The sequence below is a fragment of the Colias philodice genome, chromosome 7 (genome assembly GCF_061535455.1).
Source record: "Colias philodice isolate Cphi_HAF_F1 chromosome 7, ilColPhil1 Martin Lab GWU primary, whole genome shotgun sequence".
In the NCBI taxonomy this organism is placed as follows: Eukaryota; Metazoa; Arthropoda; class Insecta; order Lepidoptera; family Pieridae; genus Colias; species Colias philodice.
Genome location: NC_143092.1, coordinates 5,850,324 through 5,871,038, shown reverse-complemented (window position 1 = coordinate 5,871,038; position 20,715 = coordinate 5,850,324). Strand labels below are relative to the sequence as shown.

The 20,715-nt window shown below is 32.5% G+C and overlaps 1 protein-coding gene and 1 long non-coding RNA gene across 4 annotated transcripts in view; both read right to left on the bottom strand.

Moving 5' to 3' along the window:
• Positions 1-20,715, bottom strand: part of Hers (Histone gene-specific Epigenetic Repressor in late S phase) — a 172,476-nt gene that overhangs the window by 100,313 nt on the left and 51,448 nt on the right. The window lies entirely within an intron of this gene.
• LOC149487083 (uncharacterized) lies at positions 578-1,605 on the bottom strand. The gene is made up of 2 exons (XR_016315874.1): positions 1,083-1,605; positions 578-758 (listed from the first exon to the last, which is right to left on the bottom strand). It is a non-coding gene; the product is annotated as an uncharacterized LOC149487083 (long non-coding RNA).

Below are 20,715 nucleotides of genomic sequence, written 5' to 3'. Positions count from 1 at the left end.
ATACACACACATATTAAGAAAAAACACTATTTTTAACGTTCATGATATTTTTGATGTCATTTTTGTTATTTAAACTAGTTAAAAAACAGTTTAAAAAAGTTCTGTCTTGGACGTCCGTGTACTAGTACCTACATTGTTTTCATTTTAAGTAAAAATGAAATTAAAAGTATACATAAGTACTGCAAGTTTTTGAATTATTTATCTACTCTATATTATGCAAATACAATAATTGATTTAAATTTAAAATAAAAATATAAATACCATTAAACTATTAGTGCAGGAATTATTCATTGTGATGTAAATATAAAGTTTTTGTTTATTGCATTTTAAGTTTTAAAGGCTGGTATTATAAATAAGACTTTATTTTTTTAATCAAGGGTCTTTTTAATATGCTATTTACTTACAAATTTGGATTTGAGTAATATACCTAATTATTTTTAAACAAAATAGAATTAAATCTATTTTCAAATAATTCCATGTTTTATTACATTTTTATATACATATATATAAATGTTATCAAGAGAAGTAAAGGAGCAAATGTTTTGTCAATGAATAAATAAAAAGGACTAAATAAAGATTTTGGATTTATAAAATATGTTTTTAATTGCACTAATACATTTAAAGCATGATATTGCTTCCTATTGAAAAAAATATATTCATGTTGCGCTGGCACTTTATAGTTTCTTGAATACTATCAATGCTTCCATGTGGTTACGCTGGGTAATCTTATCCCTAGTGCTCGGAATTGATTGTAGAACCTGGAAATAAATAATGGTATTACTTCTCAAAATTAAATGAGATCCCTAACATAAGTATAATATGGGTAGTGCATTTGAGTGTAGATTTACTTTTAAGTGTTTTATTATATAAATAATATAACATGATAAAATATATTGAATCAAGAAGAAATAATAAACAATCTTTTATAGATTTACATTAAGTAGGTATTAGATAAAATTTATGTTTAGAGAATAAGTAGGGTTGCATTTTATTATATAGAGAAATAACAAGTGGAGAATGTGTACATAAACAAACGTATTTTTAAATATACTCTTAAGATTTGCATTGGGTATGGTACTTACATTACTTTTATCTTACACAGATAAATCTGTAGGTTATAATTGTATTTTAAGATTGTTCATATGCTGCCCCCATATCTCATAGAGACTCGTGATGATTGCGCACTTCGCAATAATAAATTATTTACACGATTCTTCTTAAATCAAAAGGTTTGAAGCCTTTTCTTGGAACAACCCGATGTAGTTATGTTAATTTTGCATTTTTAATATAATAAATGTATTATCTTCTTTAAAAGCTTCATTTATTAAATAGATTTCCAACTACATACGTTTCACTTAAATTTGATGTGTATTCTTTTAATAATAATCAAAATAATGTTATAAAAGTTCCATATTTACAACTTCACTAAAATTGCTTAAAACTGTCATTATTGACATTATAACAAGAATGCTAAATGTCAAAGAGAGCGTGCCGGTTCCAATTTTTCGATTGACGTCTCGAAACCGCTCGAAACAGTCTTGTTGCAATTGGTTTTCATATGTTTTAGAAGGTCCCGGTGCCAAAAAAGTAAGATTATTTTGTGAACGCAACAAAGCGTACCCATAATAAGACTGTTATTCTAAAGGTGCCGGTTACCCCCCTTAGCGCCTTTATGACCTTTGCTTCCAAATGTAACGCGCAATAAGCACTGCGTAAGAAAAAATTGTAATTCCTTATTACAATACTGTTTATAGTTATTAAACGTAAGCGCATTTAGAGTAAGCGAAGTTATTGTAGCGTAGAAGGCAATAGTTCATAGCATACTACCGCTATTCATCTACTTACTACGTCTCAAGCTTGCATACAAATAAACAAACAGTAGTACCGTTTGTTGGAGACGAGTGGCAGATGTCGAAGCCACGTTGTTGGGCATAGGGTTGACGTTCGGCCGCCTGCGACTGCAAGTCGGCAAGCATCGTAATTGTTTTGATTTCGCGTACCGTTTCCGCTAGTGGCGCGTCTCACTGCGCAATGGAGACTGCCGCGCAATACGCGAGAAAGGGATGGCGTTAGTACAACGCATGCGCCAACAAAACGCGGGAAGGACGTTCTAGAAGCGTTGTCGGTTGTACGCTAGTGGCGGCCGCTGCAGCGCGCCGTGGTGTGAAATAGCGTTACGTGATTGGCTAGCTGACTTTACATTTTAAAAGACTGCCTTCTTTTTGTACTTTTATGATAAATCCAATAAATAGCAAACGTAGTAATGTTTTTACTATGTACTACCTACATAGGATCAATTATCAATTCTACAGTTATGTAAATTATCCTTTTAAAAAACAAAGAAACTATTACAAGCTTAATGTGGTTGTTATATTATTTCTTCCTTATTTAGAGTAGTCCTAGAGTCATTTAATAAATGAATTTCAATAAATGTCTCTACATATTATATTAGGTACAGAAAATAAGAGCTGCCTATAGTTTAAGGCATACAAATAACATAAACGTAACAGATTAATCCTTATTAAGTAGAGAAAGACCTAAGTAGGTAAAGAAAGACCTGATTTTTGCAAAATTAATTAAGACATAACAAAACACCTATGTAGAGCTTCCTTCAACTACTCTGTGGTCTTTTTATTCATAATTATGAATGAACTATGAAACAAGCTTCAATAATGTAAATGAACTAATATTAATTATAGTCACCGATTTCCGAAACTAAATACGTCAAGCTGTATTTCGTAAAGCCAATATTTATCAAACGATCCAACACTAATTCGTGTATACGGGCGATTTCTCCCACAAAATATCTCGATAATTGATTGTAATTGAAGGAGATGCCTTCCGAAAAATAAACGAAATATTAGTCATGATTCATTTATACGCATTATTTAATGCCATGGAATGTTTTGATGCGATTTCAAGAGCATGACGAGATTATATGATTTTTAAACATTGTTTGTTTCTTGTTGTTTCTATGATAATAGTGTATATTGAGAGTAAGAATGCTGAAGTTATTTAAGATTAGGCTAGTGTTAATATTTTGTGATTAAGCTATGAATTGATTAATAAATAATATTTAACCCAAATTGGACCCATCGTTAAAGAATAAATATAAAATATCACAAGAAAATACAAGCAACATTTAAACAAATACGGTAAATTACTTACTTACTTTTAATGTAAATTTACTCATTAAAAATAGCGACAATGACTTTATTTTACTGTTTTCAGGGAAAACCGACAAACTCTGAACTCTATTATGGGGATTCATAACAATTTAAAACATTTTTCTTAAAAACACACGCAAAAGTTTCTACAAAGTTACAAAACTGTCCATTATAAAATTTTCCTGTGATGCTATAAAAAACATTGCCATAAGTTGACTTTATGGTTAATTTAACATAAATAAAAAGCAAAGAATTCTTCTAGATAAATGTAATTTAACATCGCTTGATTGAATTTATATTTTTTGAAGATACTATTTCTATAAACAGATCAATTTCAGCGGGTTGTATAGTGGGTAAAGTTACTATACTACAGCTAATTAGTAAACTAGAACTAAACTAAAATATAGCCAGTTGCCCCAAGCAATTAATGGAAGAAAATAATGTATTAAAACAACATCAACACTACCTGTGCATGTGCTCTTTAAAATTATGATAAGCTTCTTATTAGCCTAATGATTTTATAATCGACTTACAAGAAAGGCAATTTGTCAAAGTCAAGCGATCAAAACAAAACTTATTTTAGTCCATGCACAAAAATGCCTAACGTAATGAAAAAGTTTTGCAAGGAAACAAAGGCAAGGTAAAATAAATATAATATTAGTGCATACACTTATAATTTAGTGGAGGACTGACTTTCAAATTGTTATTTGACTAGTTCAGGAAAGCTCTCAATTGAGAAATGACGATTATATCATTATCATTAGTAGGTAACCCATAGATCATTTAAAATATATTTAAAGCAACTTGATATTATTATATCGATAGACGATAGGAAAATATGTAGTTGAATATTAAGAATACACTTTAGTTCTTTTTGACAAAAAGCTTACTTCGAAGCTTCTTATGCTTGTAACAAAATATTTTATACATTATATAATTGTGTATTTTTAGAAAATTTCATAGCGTTAATTATGAAATACAGAATGTGTAAGTAGCTATTAAGCCGCAAACAACCCATAACAGAGCATTGCAAACTGGAGCACTCCGCCTTATCTTTCATTAACAGTAAAACAGAAAAAACCTCACACGAGGACATTTCAGAGGTGAATAATTAGCCTGATACGATCGGCTCATTACATGGCTGTTTCCTCCACCCTCAAGATGTCGGCACTTAGTCGTTTGCATGACCGAGATCACAGATATTACCCCAATATAAGTGTAGTGGATCTTTTACGACCCATTCAAGGACCTCTACAGAGATAATTTGCTGGCGTCATAATCGCTTGACTCGTATTTATGGCTCTATAGATTAAACCTAGCCTTTTTTTTATAGTGGGGAAATCTTCCAAAGATACCCACGGCCCCCGGGGAAGGAGCCGTGGGTTATGTCGGATCCTTACCGACTAAAACCCCACTGTGTTCCGTCGAGCCGCTTTAATGATGGGGCCGCGGGTATTTGTTAGAAATCTTCCGCGACCCCCTCGGCGGCAGCCCATCTCCAGGCCAGGCGCAAGCCAAGAACAGGAAAGGCGGTTTGCCTGCTCTTCCCTCCCGTTGGCGGCATGAGCGGAACACGTCTCAAGCCGCCTCACCGCACCGGACGATGGATTACATTCCCCGTTCCACCGCTCGGCAGACTAAACCTAGCCTGCGATCACGTGCCGATGTGTTTCGTCTTGTGGCTTGTAGTGTATTCCAATCTACGATAATACGAAACTAAGAAGGTATTAGAAATTGTTATGGCATAAGCTGTATCAAATAATTATGGTATCTTGATTAAAGACATATTTGTTGTGATATCTTAGGGAAATACGATCAAATTATTTATTTCACTAGCAATAGAAGCAAAGACGAAAAATATGGTATAATTATTTGTAAAGTATTATATTATCCGTGGTAATATAATGTCTTTAGCTCGTTATTTATTATCGTAAGAAAAGCGGATAAAAACATAAAATCCATTTTATGTTACCCGTCATTTTTAATGCGTTTTCATATAGAAAGTGGAGAAAGCGAAAATTTTGTTTTGCATATTGTAATGTGCTTTGCTACTAAAACATTATAGTACCCAAAGATAAAATCTAGTGTGTTACATAGTTAGTCATATTACGTAACAAACTTGAATCTGAACAAAAGAAATCGGATTTGATTTGAAAGTGAACACACCCATTTCTATTGTTTCGCTGCATTTGATTTACAATTAATTATCTGTAACTCACCTCACTTACACGGGTTATCTGTTTGGTGAAAGCATCACGATTGTATCAAATTGTGTGGGATTAGACTATGGTAAACTGTGAGTTATTAAGCTCTTCCAGATAGTGTCTATGAACACAGAACATACTATTTAAAATTTGTGTTTTCTGTGTAATTTTATGAACCGCCCTTGGCGGAATGTTCGAATTAATCGTACTATAAATTAAATATCTTCTGAATAACGAAATACAATTTTATTATAATTAGAGGGTCTAAGAAAAATATAAATAAGAACAGCTCTAAAAACTCACAGTCACCCTTAGCCTAATTTAAATTAGTAGTAAAGAGGTACTTACGCAACGCACGAAACTGTCAAAGATCTTACCTGAAACAAAAAAGGATATCATTGTTTGACGCAACTAACGAACTGTGAGGGGAATATTTTCAATAAAATAAATTGTGGTCGAATAAAAAACAGTCGGTTTCCAGTCGGATTGAGCAATGGACCCGGAGGAAATATTTGGTTTTATTCCTGAATATAACGGCTCGCGATCGGCATGTGAATAATTGAAAATTGCCTCCGTTTTTTCTATATCGTGTTTGTTTTGGTGGAAACATTTTAATCTTACATGACGATTGTATGCAAATATATTTGAACAACTTTTTGAATTGTTGCTTTAGTGGGATGTTTGTCCTAAAAGTTTATACGGTCCAACTGTATAGCGGTTTTCATACAGGCCAGGCTGTCATTACTTTCTTTGTGATACGCTGAATAATAAATTATTTGTATGGACTAAGTACTAAGTAGTACTTATAAATTATAATTACCAGCATTCTTTAGATATTGCAACAGAATAGATGAAGTAATATTTTGCTCGTCAATTTAACATTTTAAATAATACTATTAATATTGTAAAGGTCGGTTATAAGAGTAATACAGACGCATGATATTATTTCCTATAAAAACGATACAGAAGTCAGCACAGATTTTATATGTTCTGTGGAAGTCAGTATTTATTTAAATCACGTTTACTTAAACTGTAATAAGTTCGAATCCCTTGAATTGAAGGTATCTAAACTACATTATAAATGACTGAGTTTATTTGGAAAAAGCCACTATCGGTCCCCAAGTATTACGGTTTACAGGTGTCCTGAATTTTATTATATTGAGGTCGCTCCCGAAATAGATGAAGGAGCCTTGGAATTAGAGCTCAAGGAATAAGTCATGCTCTAGATGTGACGAATAAAGGGAGTACTTTACGTTGACCTGGAGTTTATAAAAATAAACCGTAAGTCTGCAAATAATGGAACGTTTTCTGTTTTTAAATGAAGATGTTTTTGTTACTCGTGTATTGTGCTGTTTAGGATTTAAACAAAAAAGACGAAAATTGTGTGATTAACATTGTTGTAAATATGTGAAAAACTGAGTTGAAGTATACTTAAAAATATTAATTAATGATTTTGTCATTACCATTCTTTCTACATTATGAAATAAACTATATTTTTTAATGTTAATATATAGGCAATTAAGTTTTGGTCATCTTCGAAAATACGAACACACAAATTTGTTGAACACTAAGGTCAAACACCACAATAAACTTTAAAATCTCTACTAGTATAATTACTAACATCTAAATGTAGTTATCTACAGCGAAATATTAAACAAGGCTTAATCACGATAAAACCGTGAACCACTGCAAACCAGCAAAACGGCAGACAAATAACCACACCGTTAAATCTAATTCCTTGGCCCAAGACAGTTTTAGGTTAAAGGTTGTATGCCCCTAAAAGTCCATAAAGCGGAAAATACGGCTTCTGTATCGATTCTAAGCGACGCGATCGCTTTTTTGTGAAGCGTAAGAACATTAAGCGTGTTTTTACAAAAGCTTCGCTATTTATGCTTAGTTTAACATTTTAAAGAAATAAATAAAGTGTATTTTAATTTTATACTATGACAGTCTTAAATTTTGGTTATGAATGAAAATGTGCCTCAATAATGAAGTAGGATTAAGAAATTTATTGCCTAACAATATATGAATTAAATATGCTTTTCAGTGAATTCAAAATACTTAATTATTTTTTAATTAATAAATCGTTTATACGTAATACAGAGTGAAATTATAAAAAAATAAGGTCTGAATTTAACAAGAAAACTTCATTTGAAAATGTGATATAAAATGGAACAAAATCTAATCTGTAATATCATGAGAAATATGAAATTGAAACAGGCAACATTTTCAATACAAATATTTGCTACATCGTAAAGCAGTTTTCTTAGTCTTCGAATATATTATTATGGTGAAGTTACCCGATATTTGCTGTATGATATTTGTAGTCTTGGAACGCAATATTGAAATAATAAATTGAAATATGTTTTAATGCACTGAAACATACAATAGTAATATAATATATTACGTCTAGTCTTTTTGGTTCCGTTAGAAAATGTGAATTTTTATTCATGTTCAACGCAGTTCCGTTATGAATCTTATTACAATACAACCATAGTAATAACATTATAATATTATGTTTCAGAAAGTCGTTTATGATATTGCAAGTATTTTAAGTTTAAGCGTAGAGTTATTAATATAACAGTTTAATATTTTGTTTACTACTTACAAAGTTTTATCCTACTTAATGACACCCATTTTCAAAATAACGATGGCAAAACTTTATTAAAGTTTGTAATGAAAATAATCGGTAATTAAACCGTAAGTGTACTAAATAATGATCCCCTTTATATGTACTCGTTTGTCTGAATAATGTTATAATTATTTTGACCTATCGACGTAATGGAGCGAATGAATACGATCACGGGTGACAGTCCAATTACAAAATCATTAATATACGCCAGAAATATGAAGTGAAGTGCAGCGGCCGTATTCTCAAACAAATTAATACATATTATATAAAAACTAGCTGCTCACCCCGGCTCTACCCGGCTAGATATACCTACTTTAAATTTTAACAGTTTTTATCCTAATCGAGGAAGTAACAAATCTAACTAAGCAATAATCATTAAAATCTGTTAAGCTCTGTGGTTAAGCTGTTCCAAAGTTATAAGCGGTGAAAGATTATTTATACATATAAAGATTTGTCGCAATGAAAGCGTAATTACTAGTTCCAAAATGCAGCGCTTTTGTATGTCTCGCTTTATGCTAATTTTAGAAAAAAACGGAAAATATATAAACCATTTATGGAATATAAAGGTAAAGAAAATAACTAAAACAAAACGAAAGAGGACAGTGCAAAGCCATTCCTAATTGTATCACCTAAAAGCTATTTGACTTAAGTTAATAGGATTTTCATACGAGAGTTTTTCCTAATAAATAATACTTATAGGATTTCTCGGAATACGAATAATGAATGCTATTCAGAGTGAAAGAATTTTGAATTTTCGATGAAATTGAAAGTTTGTAGCGATTAGCAAGCGTGCCTACTTGTTCTGAATTTGCAAACAATTTTTATTCTGTTACCTAGTTAATAGTGTAATAATGTATCTATAAGTTTTGTACTAATTAGTAATTACGCTATAAAATGAAAAGTCTTAGGATTAGAAAAGGGAATAACAAATTAACCATGAGTTTAAGACATAACACAAACACGTTCAAGTGAAAATTCATAATTATTAATCTATTGCTATGGTATAAAAAATTAATAATATCTTCCCGGAATACGGCCTTCGAACAAATTGCTGGTTTACAACAGCGGTGCCTACGATTTATTCATATAATAACAGTAAATTGGCCACGTGTATCCACAGGCTTAAGGGTGCTATAACAGATTTTTAACAAAAACCGCTATTTTACGGTACAATTTTAACTCAAAGCACTTACACGTGAGAACAAAGTAATATCTTAATTTAAAGATAATATATTCAGTTCTACGATCATCTTATAAAAATTGTACGACGTCATACAAAATTGTCACTGAAAAACGGTTTTCCCAGCACAATGATCGCATAAAATGCAAAAAAATGGGGTCTAAACCGGTACACTTTTAAGAAAATTAAAAGCCTAATCTATCTTCTTACCTATAAATTATTGAGGGATATATAGTCCTTTATAGATTGTGATAATTTTTTTGTATCTAAATCAAAATTTTATTTCAATTATAAGCTAAATTAAAAATACTTGTCGATTTCTTCATACATTTTGCTCTCGCGGGTCGTCAGACCGCGCTCAGAAGCGCTCTTGGAAGGACGGGTGTATCGCTCCTCGTCCCAAAAATAAAAACGAATTAGAAAAAGATTATTGTGCGTATACTGTCGTTTTCGTGATTTGAAATATTTGATACTTTATAAGAGTAAACTGTATAAGTTTCATATTCCAATTATTTGTAATTTAAAATTATGTTTTAAAAATTATGTTGACTGAGATCCTCTTTTTTTATGGGTTGTTGAACGGATTGGTGGGGTAAAGCAATTTGACAAAACTTAAATCCAAAATGGCGCCGACGAAAATTTGCCATCTTTTCGTCATGGGTGTCATTTTCATGGTTTTTGGGGTAGCTATTAACCAATATGAGGTCAAAAATAAAATCCAAGATGGCGCCGACGAAAATTTTACATCTTTTCATCATGGGTGTCATTTTCATGGTTTTTGGGGTAGCTATTAACCAATATGAGGTCAAAAATAAAATCCAAGATGGCGCCGACGAAAATTTTACATCTTTCCGTGATGGGTGTCATTTTCATGGTTTTTGGGGTGGATATTACGCAATATGAGGTCAGAACTAAAATCCAAGATGGCGCCGGTGAAAATTTGACATCTTTTCGTCATGGGTGTCATTTTCATGGTTTTTGGGGTAGCTATTAACTAATATGAGGTCAAAACTAAAATCCAAGATGGCGCCGACGAAAATTTTACATCTTTTCGTCATGGGTGTCATTTTCATGGTTTTTGGGGTAGCTATTAACCAATATGAGGTCAAAAATAAAATCCAAGATGGCGCTGACGAAAATTTTACATCTTTCCGTGATGGGTGTCATTTTCATGATTTTTGGGGTGGATATTACGCAATATGAGGTCAGAACTAAAATCCAAGATGGCGCCGGTGAAAATTTGACATCTTTTCGTCATGGGTGTCATTTTCATGGTTTTTGGGGTAGTTATTAACCAATATGAGGTCAAAAATAAAATCCAAGATGGCGCCGACGAAAATTTTACATCTTTTCGTCATGGGTGTCATTTTCATGGTTTTTGGGGTAGCTATTAACCAATATGAGGTCAAAAATAAAATCCAAGATGGCGCCGACGAAAATCTTTGTTATTTTATTTTAGTTTACTTCTTTATTATTAAGAAAATTGCACCTATGACCAAAAGATATCAAATTTTCGTCGGCGCCATCTTGGATTTTGGTTTTAACCTCATATTCGTTAATAGCTACCCCAAAAACCATGAAAATGACACCCATCACGAAAAAAGTCAAATTTTCGTCGGCGCCATCTTGGATTTTGGTTTTAACCTCATATTCGTTAATAGCTACCCCAAAAACCATGAAAATGACACCCATCACGAAAAAAGTCAAATTTTCGTCGGCGCCATCTTGGATTTTAGTTTTGACCTCATATTTGTTAAGAGCTACTCCAAAACCTTGAAAATGACACCCATGACGAAAAGATGTAAAATTTTCGTCGGCGCCATCTTGGATTTTAGTTTTGACCTCATATTGGTTAATAGCTACCCCAAAAACTACCCACACTTGCAAATGTGTTTGCTACGTAGGAAAAGTTCAGATTTAAGAGTATCCTAGGTAATGTGTTATGTGACGAATACCTATAATTTATTTCATTCCGACTATTTTTCGGAATAACATACATTTACTAAGAATTGTATACAATGCCGGATTTAATACAGTGCCGGTAACATCATATGTATGATAATAATTCTACATTTCTTAAAAAGCTTTGATATTGTATACAATTCATAGATTATTATTCAATGAAATAATGATGAAAAATAGTCACACTTTTTTAAGTTGTTTGAATATACTAACATACTTATTAGGATCGTACCTACTAATAAAAGTAACAAAATGAATTTTTAAAGTTCCTAGTAATCTTCTGGAATTAATTTCAATAAAAATACATAATATCAAAAATTAAAAATAATATCAAGTATGAAGATGGTCTATAAAATGGAATGCGCTATGTTTACGTGAGCGTGATATTGCCGCGAACAAAGTTACGTCGTTAGATACCTAAATTTGAGTAACGCAGATTTGTGACAGCGTCCTTAATGGATATGGCGTCCATTGAATAACTTTACAACGCCATTTATTCCTTTATTTTTTACTGACTCTGCTTGTGACACCATAGCTTACTGAACTTTACATCTCTTGACTGTTTTCCGAAAGCTTGTTTATAATATAGTGCATATTTTCAGAATTAATTAAAAATAATATTTTAACCCGATTAGAATTTTTCTTCGAAATATCTTTTAAAACTGATTATTTTAGGAAAATATCTTAGTGATTAGAATCGTAACGTTTCATAATAATTTATCATATACACAGACAGACGCAGTCGGGTGTCCTTGTTATATGACTTAAAATCATTTCAGTTTAAAATTTAAACGAAATGCTGCGAAGCATACAGTTATTTATGAAACGCTATAAAAATAGGATTTGCTTGGAAACAAAACATCGATTCGATCGTAAATTTGCATCGAGAACACGTTATATTATTGTGCGAGATAAGATATTGTCTGTTGTATGAGCAAGCAATGATTCTTGCCGCGTATAAGCAGTCAATTTTGTCGCAGATCTACCAATTTATGATAACAAGTTTCTGTTTTACGACGCGTTCGGAAATGCCAAATTCGTATGTTGTTAATAATAACATGATGTGTCTTATGTTTCTGTTTCGCTTGCAGATGTTTCTTAGAGCGAGCGCCCACGAGCAACTTTGTCTCCGCAACAATTTTGTCTCCGCAACTATTTTGTCTCTCCAGCCATGGGCTAGTATGAAAGTGCGCGTACGTAGCGACGCAACTCCCGGGAGACTTTTTTGTCCGCGGGTTCGGAGACAAGCCCGCGACGCAACTGTCGCCCTATCTATTGGTTTCAATGCAAGTGCGCGCACGGCGACAAAAATGTTGCCAGGCGACGGCCGCCGGCCAGTTGCCGCGTAACCGGCGTAGCGATAATACCTATTTATGTCAACGTATTTATTCTCGTACACTGTAGTTTTAACCGACTTAAAAAAAAGGAGGAGGTTATCAATTCGGCCGGTATATTTTTTTATGTATGGACACCGATTACTCCGAGGTTTCTGAACCGGTTTACGTGATTCTTTTTTTTTTTGATGCGGAATGGTGTGGAATTGGTCCCATAAATTTTATTCGGATAAGCCCAGTAGTTTTTATTTTATGAGCATTTTCGTCTGGTCTCGATGACTTAATTGAAATGTAGCAAGTAACTTTGATTCATTTCCAGGTAACCGATTGAGCTGAAATTTTGTATACGTATGTAAATTGGATAGCGATGAAACATTATTATGACATAGCGCTGATTTGATGATGGAATCGGAAGGTGGCCATAGGAACTTAGTAATATATTGACTCAACTTTATCGAGTTTGGGCTCGTTTGATTTGTGTTGAAAAATACACTAAAAAGTATTAAATAAAAATAACTTCGTTAAAAACAACCGACTTCAAAAACGGAAAAGTAAAAAATAAAAAAGATTGATATTGATATTATTACAGCTAGCGCGCACGAGCAAAAAAAAATGTTGTGTGGTTTTATGAAACCACGGTAAAAGTGAAACTGTTCGAACGGTTCCGAACACTGCTTTGTGTAGCGCATGTCGCGTGACGGTCGGCTGCCGAGTAGGTATACCTACTCGCAGCCGCGATACACGCGACATGCGCTACACAGACCAAAAAGTTTGAGACGATGTAATAAAAGTTTCACTTTAATAATAATTACATTTATTATTAATTACTACATATTATTTAGATGTTTTATTTACTAAAAAGGTTTGATGTCGATGCACGGGCTTAATACTAAGTGCTTAGTGCTTGGCACCGACTTCAAACCTATTTAATAAATTAATAATTTTGTTTTTAATTAAGTTATTTTTATTATTAGTAGTTTTCTGTCTATAGTAGAGCCATTTTAATAGGCAACATTGACAGTTCAACAAAATTCAGCAACGTAATCTAGTAACGACGCCATAGAAAAATATGTTATTTCGTTTTACTTAACTTTTTTCAATTACGATTACATATCTAAACTAATATTATATAAAGAGGAAATGTATGTATGGTTTTCAGTTTTCACGCATAAACTACTGAACCGATTACAATGAAATTTAGCACACATATAGAGGGTAACTTGGATTAACACATAGGATAGGTTTTATCCCGGAAATCCCACGGGAATGGGAACTATGCGGGACAAGAGCACAGACCACAACCGTCTCTTCGAAATCCATGTTGATAAATGCAGAAAATTTTAAAGAAAAAGTTGCGTCGCTGTCGCTTTCGTGTGCGCATCGTTCAAAACTTTGCGAAGAGACAGCGACAGAGACAAAATAGTTGCCGGGCAACTAAGTTGCTCGTGGGCGCTCGCTCTTAAAATGAATTACAATAAAATAATAAAAGTTCAAATAAAACTATGTTACAATAATTATATTACGACTTTACATAATTTGTAATTTTGTAAGTTTAAATTTAAGGTGAACGTTGCTATAAAATTTTTGCGTAGTGCTATATTTCGTATAGTTGTAAGAATTTCCCTTCAGTTAGAAAAAAAGTCATCTTGGGTGCATTTTGTATTAGCTTTTACACTGTTTAATTACACCGTTACATAGACAACTGTAACACTAAAATACATGTCGATAAATAGGCTTAAAACATAACAATAAAACAAACAAAGACGTAACCTCTAATATTTACAATTACAAACCTTTGATACGAAAGGTTAACGGTCCCATATCCCCATTAGTCAGAATTTAACACAATCTCCAACGTTATTAATCCAGTCAAAGCGTGGCATGTCGAGATATTGATATACACTGATCCTTACGTCAAAGGAGTGTGCGGTTTGAGAGATATTAACAAACAAAGCCGAGGATTAACAGCTAATGTATTACTTAGACAACAAAACAGTCATTAGGATTATTACATTGCAACAGGCTACCGTGAAATAGAATGCTCTTGGGCATGGCAGGAGTATCATGTTGCAAACTGTTAGAGCTTTTTTCCTTTGTCGACTTTATGAAAGTAACTGACATGTTTTTAATAGAATATAAGGACATGATGTTACACGTGTTTTGATGTTTTGATTTTGAGTTAAATTATTTTATGGATAAATTAGTTTGGTTATGTTTTTAATGATAATAAGATCGCAATTTCTATAATGTAGTTGACATTGCTGATAAATTTTAAGAGGCAGTTTTTAGATAAATTGTTTGTCTTTGCTTTTTAAATTTATAGATACTAGTTATTTAAGTATCACTCGAAAAAAAATCATCTCACTAACATTTTTATTTATTGGGCGTTTGTCCAACATTTTAAAAGCAGGTGAGCAAAGAACGACAGAAAAATTACAATTAATAAAAGCCGATTTAATAGCGTTTCATTTTCCGCAATCAAAGTAAAGATGAAAGGAACACTGAAATAACAAAATAATAAAGTCTAATTAGGTATAAAAGAAAGCAATTTACTTGAAAGAAGTTAATATTAATTTGTGGCATTCATTTAATTCTTTTTTATTTTTTTAACTAATACCTACACAAAGAAAATACAAAGATGGATAATGATTTAATTTAGATGGTAAAGTTTTTAGGTTAACATTCACAAGTAATAAGTAATCATTAAATAACCCAATAGTCGAGGTTATAGGACATTGCAAAGATATATTCACATTCTAAAATAAAGGAACCAACAAATATTTTCAGACAAAGTTTAATAAACAACAATCACAGAGTCAAAGCCAGAATCAAACGAAAATTATGAAGAAACATCTCGCAACCATAATAATATAAGCCGATAAACGAGTCATCTAACGAAAATCATGAACATGAAATGAATACGAACACATTTCCCATTTTCCCGCCAATAATCCTTTACGATGAAGTTGAATATGCGTCTGGCGGGTTATAACGTATAGTATATAATATCTGCGGTATTTCTAAACGTTTCCTCAATAATTTGTCCTTGTACAAGGCGCCGCCAAGTGTCTTCGACGTCTAGTATCATTTACTTATTCCTCAATCCTCATGTCTTTTGATTTATATTTGCATGACGTCACAATAGCATGTTAACAGGAAAATGTTCATTTGATATTGTAATACGATTGTTTTGTAAATTGATATTGTTGGGATGCATCAAATCAAATTGATGGCTTGTCCATATTTTCTGATAGTTTTATTCACAATCATCGCTTATATTGTTATATGCGATGCAAAATGCATATGCAAAGCGGGAAGGCAGGGATTAATTTTGACGGACAGATTAATTTAGGTGAAAAGCCAAGCTCTGCAAATTCTTTCATCAGCTGCAGCAATCCTCAGTGATATTGGCTTATTTTTTTATTTTTAATGTGTTCGTTAACAAATATCCGTGAATTTTCTATTTTTCAACTTGATGAATTAACAATTGACATATAATTATCTTCATCAATAAACGTTTTCCCTTTTATCATATTGTTCAAAAATCGCAATTTTCTTACATCAGCATTCGCTTACGTATGTATAACGTAACTTTTGATGTTTTCCAAAAAAGTCAGACAAAAGCAGTACAATATTGCTGCATTTTACGCTCGCATTGTGCGGGAGTTTTCAACTTGCTTTCGCCCGTTTTTACTGTAATCAGAATGGATACAGCTACCATACACTCTGACAAACGTAAACGGGTTGTATTTCTCGTTGACCCTTCGAGAGGTCAAAGGTCTGCCGTATAAGGAGCAATATCAACCCCTGGTATCATTACTATCGATATTGGATCACTCTTATAAATTGATAACTGCGCGTTCTTTTTTCTTTGTTATGATGTTGTAGATAAATGGTGGACTACAGACAATTAATGTTTGTGGTTTTCCTCCTCGTTTGTTTCGGAATTAATAGAATCATTAATAGTTGCTCGTTGTATAAGTGGTTAGAGCTTTGGGAAGGAGGAAATAATGTGTGGAGTCGTTTTGTTGCAAACGTATTAAAACTTTAGCGTCGTGTCCGCCATCGTCGCATGATTTCACAAAGTTACTAAATAATTAAGTCCTCTAGTGGAGGATAGATTAACTTTCCCCGTACTGGGCGAGACAGATTTTTCTTTGTTTTTGAACCTGTGTTGATCCGCTTTTAATTGGCATTATTATGCAAGGAAAGAACTAATCCGTCCGCTTAATAGACATTGTTATTAATAATTTTTTACCCATTTTTATTACCTCCCCAACTACCTTAGAAAATTTTATAATTATTTTTTACCTAAACTTTATAAATAACAACTCGAAGCATATGTCTTCTAAACTGAAATGAAACCATGTATCTTGATCTGTAGACATCACCTTGAGTTTCAGTAACAGTCGATTTGTACAAAAGAATCTTCTAATGAGAGCGTTACAGTTAAGCCGCTTACCTTCACTTCTGAATATAAAGGAATGGAGCCAACAAATCGGGACGCGAATAATATAAATAAATAACGCCAAGAAATCAGCGTATATTTTTACTGAGAATAGAAAATTCAGAATAAAACATAATTAAGATTTAAGTACCGTATGACTTTAAAATATAGAAATTTTGTTGATAAAAAACTAAAAACTGTTAAAGCATATTTGCCAAAACCAAAGCACTATTAGAGCTTTGACAAACAAACTCATATCTTATTCCAGAATATGCCAATTTACCAGTCAAATCATTAAAAAAAATTAAACACGAAGATTGGCTGACAAGAATATCGTTTCAGAGACATTAAGAACCACACGATACCTTTGCAAAGAAAGAAGCTTTGCAATACCAAATGGATTCCCGACTAATTATCGCGATGTTCACGGCAACGTTGGTTGCATACCATTAGGAAACACGACTTTTCATTTGCCTCATTTTGCGAATTTGCAAACTAATAACTTTAGCAGGAAATTAACTGCAGATGAAATAGACTGTTCTATCAATCGTGTCATTTCGTGAAATTTTCAAGGCATGATGGAATTTTTTAAGATCGTAGGATATTGAAAATCATATCATTTTTACAGTAATGCATTCAAATAAACATCTGCTTTGCATTTTACAACTCTCAAAATATAAACTAAATAAAACGCGGAAAGCACCCCAGGCTTTTAAACAATACTAAAAAACAATGTTTACAAACATCATTCGTTTCCCAGTAAAAAACTTAAAGCACGTTAAAACGTTGCACAAAAAGCAAGTGCACTATATTCTGAACGATTTACGTTGTGTTATAAAAATACAACAAGGATTAGAAGTGATAAAGCACATATTTTAGCGCAGGTTAACGCGGCATTGCTTGCTCAGTATCAAATATTTATGCTCGCTCGGGATGCCTCACTCGATCCAACAACAATAATATTTTTGTTGAAAATCCACTCGAATGAGAGTTTTATTAACACCCTGTAAATATACTAAAGCATATCGACGCGGGAACATTGTACATATTTGAATATTAATAAATCTGTACCGTTTATTCTATTCGCCGTGTTTATTTAGAGTTTCAATCAATCAGTATCAATTTGTTGGAATTTCTAAACTTGTGTCGTCTATCAACATACATATATAAGAGCAATAATGTACAAATTTTTTTAATCTTGAGAGCATTAGTGAAAGTAAACAAGTAAAAAATAAATTACGTCTGAAACTACAAAACACTTGAGAAAGGTCTTTTTATCAGCATAGGTTAAGGCCGTGTACGCGGTCCGTGCGCTGTTTGGCTCAAATATGTGATTTTTCAAACCAGATTGTGAATCAACCACTTATCTTACAAACATATGAATTACTAATAATTTTAGGAAATTTTATTGTCTATGTAGTTAGTTAAGAGTTTTTTTCAATTAGTACAGTATTTGTGAATACCATCAAGATAACTGAGCCGATGATTACTTGATTTCACTTTTAGTGTCAATTTCGAAGCTAAAAATATCTGAAATTGCTGACAGATCTAACACACAATTATTTTTAACTAACTGCAAAAATCCTTATTAAAATAGTTAGTTAAAAGATTTTTTTATTTTGGACTCCTAACTTACGAAATTAAAATCCGAACAATGTGAATTTTTTTAGAAATTATAGTCAACAAAATGATTATTTTCACCAAGATATTTGACTTTATTGAATATAATTTATACATATTGCAATAAAAGAATGTCTTACTTATAAGATAAAATTTAAAAAATCAACTAAGGTACCTCTATTATTTTTCTACAAATTTTTTTAAAGTACTATAAAACACTGCGCGCGACCCGATTAAAATCAGTCGGCAGCGAGCCTTTCCAGAGAGAGGACATGTTGCTCGGCGCTCTCCTGTGGACCTATGCTGTTCATAGTAAAATGAATGCGCAAGCCGCGATCTATCGTAATAGATCGCGGAGATTTTGACTTGCGTAAAATTGAATAAGCGCTCTTAAGCATTTTCAACACTCTTATTTAAATTTAACATGAACTAGTGTTGCCGAACTATCGATAGTTTGACTATCGATAGTTGACCTTGAAAATAAGTCAGAATATCGATAGCACTATCGATAGTATCGATATTATCGATACTATCGATACTATCGATAGCGTTAATCATGGAATACTATTGATGAACTGCAATAGTATCGATAAAATCGATAGTATTGATTGCCAATAGTTGCTATACTCTCGATACTGTCGATAGTATCGATACTATTGCTACTGAATATTGCAACTACAATCGATACTATCGATAGTACTGATACTATCGATAGTTTTGAGCTATCGATAGTAGTAAATTGTGCAATAGTATTGTTCACGATTTCTTGGTATAATGGGTCAGTCAGTGCCACCGACCCATATTATGATTCAGTTTAAAAGTTAAGACTAGTATTTGGTTTAATCGTTGTAATAAAGAGACATCTAGTTCTAACATCTAGTTCTCTGTCATCCACTATAATATTATTGATAAAGCAATACTATCGAGAAAAAGGTCACTATCGATGGGACGATATTATCGATAGTATCGATACTATCGATAGTATCGATAGTTCGTTCGATATTGAGCTTCGATAGTATCGACACTATCGATAGTATCGATAGTTCGTTCGATATTGAGCTTCGATAGTATCGATACTATCGATGGTATTGCTATGTGTCGATAGTATTTACGCTTATAGGACTATCGATACTATCGATAGTATCGACACTATCGATAGTATCGATAGTGCTATCGATACTATTGCTTTTCCCCAACTATCGATAGTTAATCGATAGACTATCGATAGTGGACTATCGAGCGGCAACACTAACATGAACATTAATTATTACAGAACTAGAATGCGTCTCAACGGGTTTAGTAAAATCTCGTTACGTCCTTTGTAGAATATCCGGTATAATCCAATAACTACTTGGTGCACTGGGTGGTAAATTGTTATCATTGCAGGATTACTGGAGCAATTAGTTTATATGCACTCGGAGGATTTGTCGAGGCGCCATGAGCCGCGCCCATGTCCTAGATCCGTAACCAAGCTAGCTTACGTGCAATATGGTTTATTTTGCGATAGAATTAACTTGACTGATTCAATAAATATTTTAGTCAAGAATGTCGAGTGACTAATGGTGGCGTATTTCATTAAAAGCTTAGTTTTCTGATAACGATTTCGCTTCAGAAATCGTAGGTATTTTAATGAATGTTTTTGATTTTGTAAGCAATGTTGAGAAATTTTAATAATACATAGTTAATAGGTACTAGGTTTCTACTTCATTTATTAAAAACAAAAGCCAATTATAACTAACATTAAAGATTAAAGATTACATTAATCATTATTTTTGTATTAATTACTGAAGATAATATACTAAAGCGGTTTTTTTTATTCATAGGGATAAACAAACATTTAAATATAGCTTTTGAATATTTAACATTGTTAATTAAATATCTGATATAGGTAGGTATGAAAAACTTACCTTTATTAACAATACGTGTTGAAAATCGGAGGACTTAATCTTTCAATACAGAAAGGAAATACAGAGCGAGTAAAATTTCAGTTTATTTTATGTTGAGATGGATAGTTTTAAGGATTATTCTGACCTAGGTCGATAACAACTGAAGCTTTGATCCTATTATAATAAATACTTCACAGAAAAGTTATTTTCCCACACAGTTAGTGATAGAAGTTTACCGTTTCTTTTATTATATTATAAATCGGAAATAAATATCCTCCTTTGA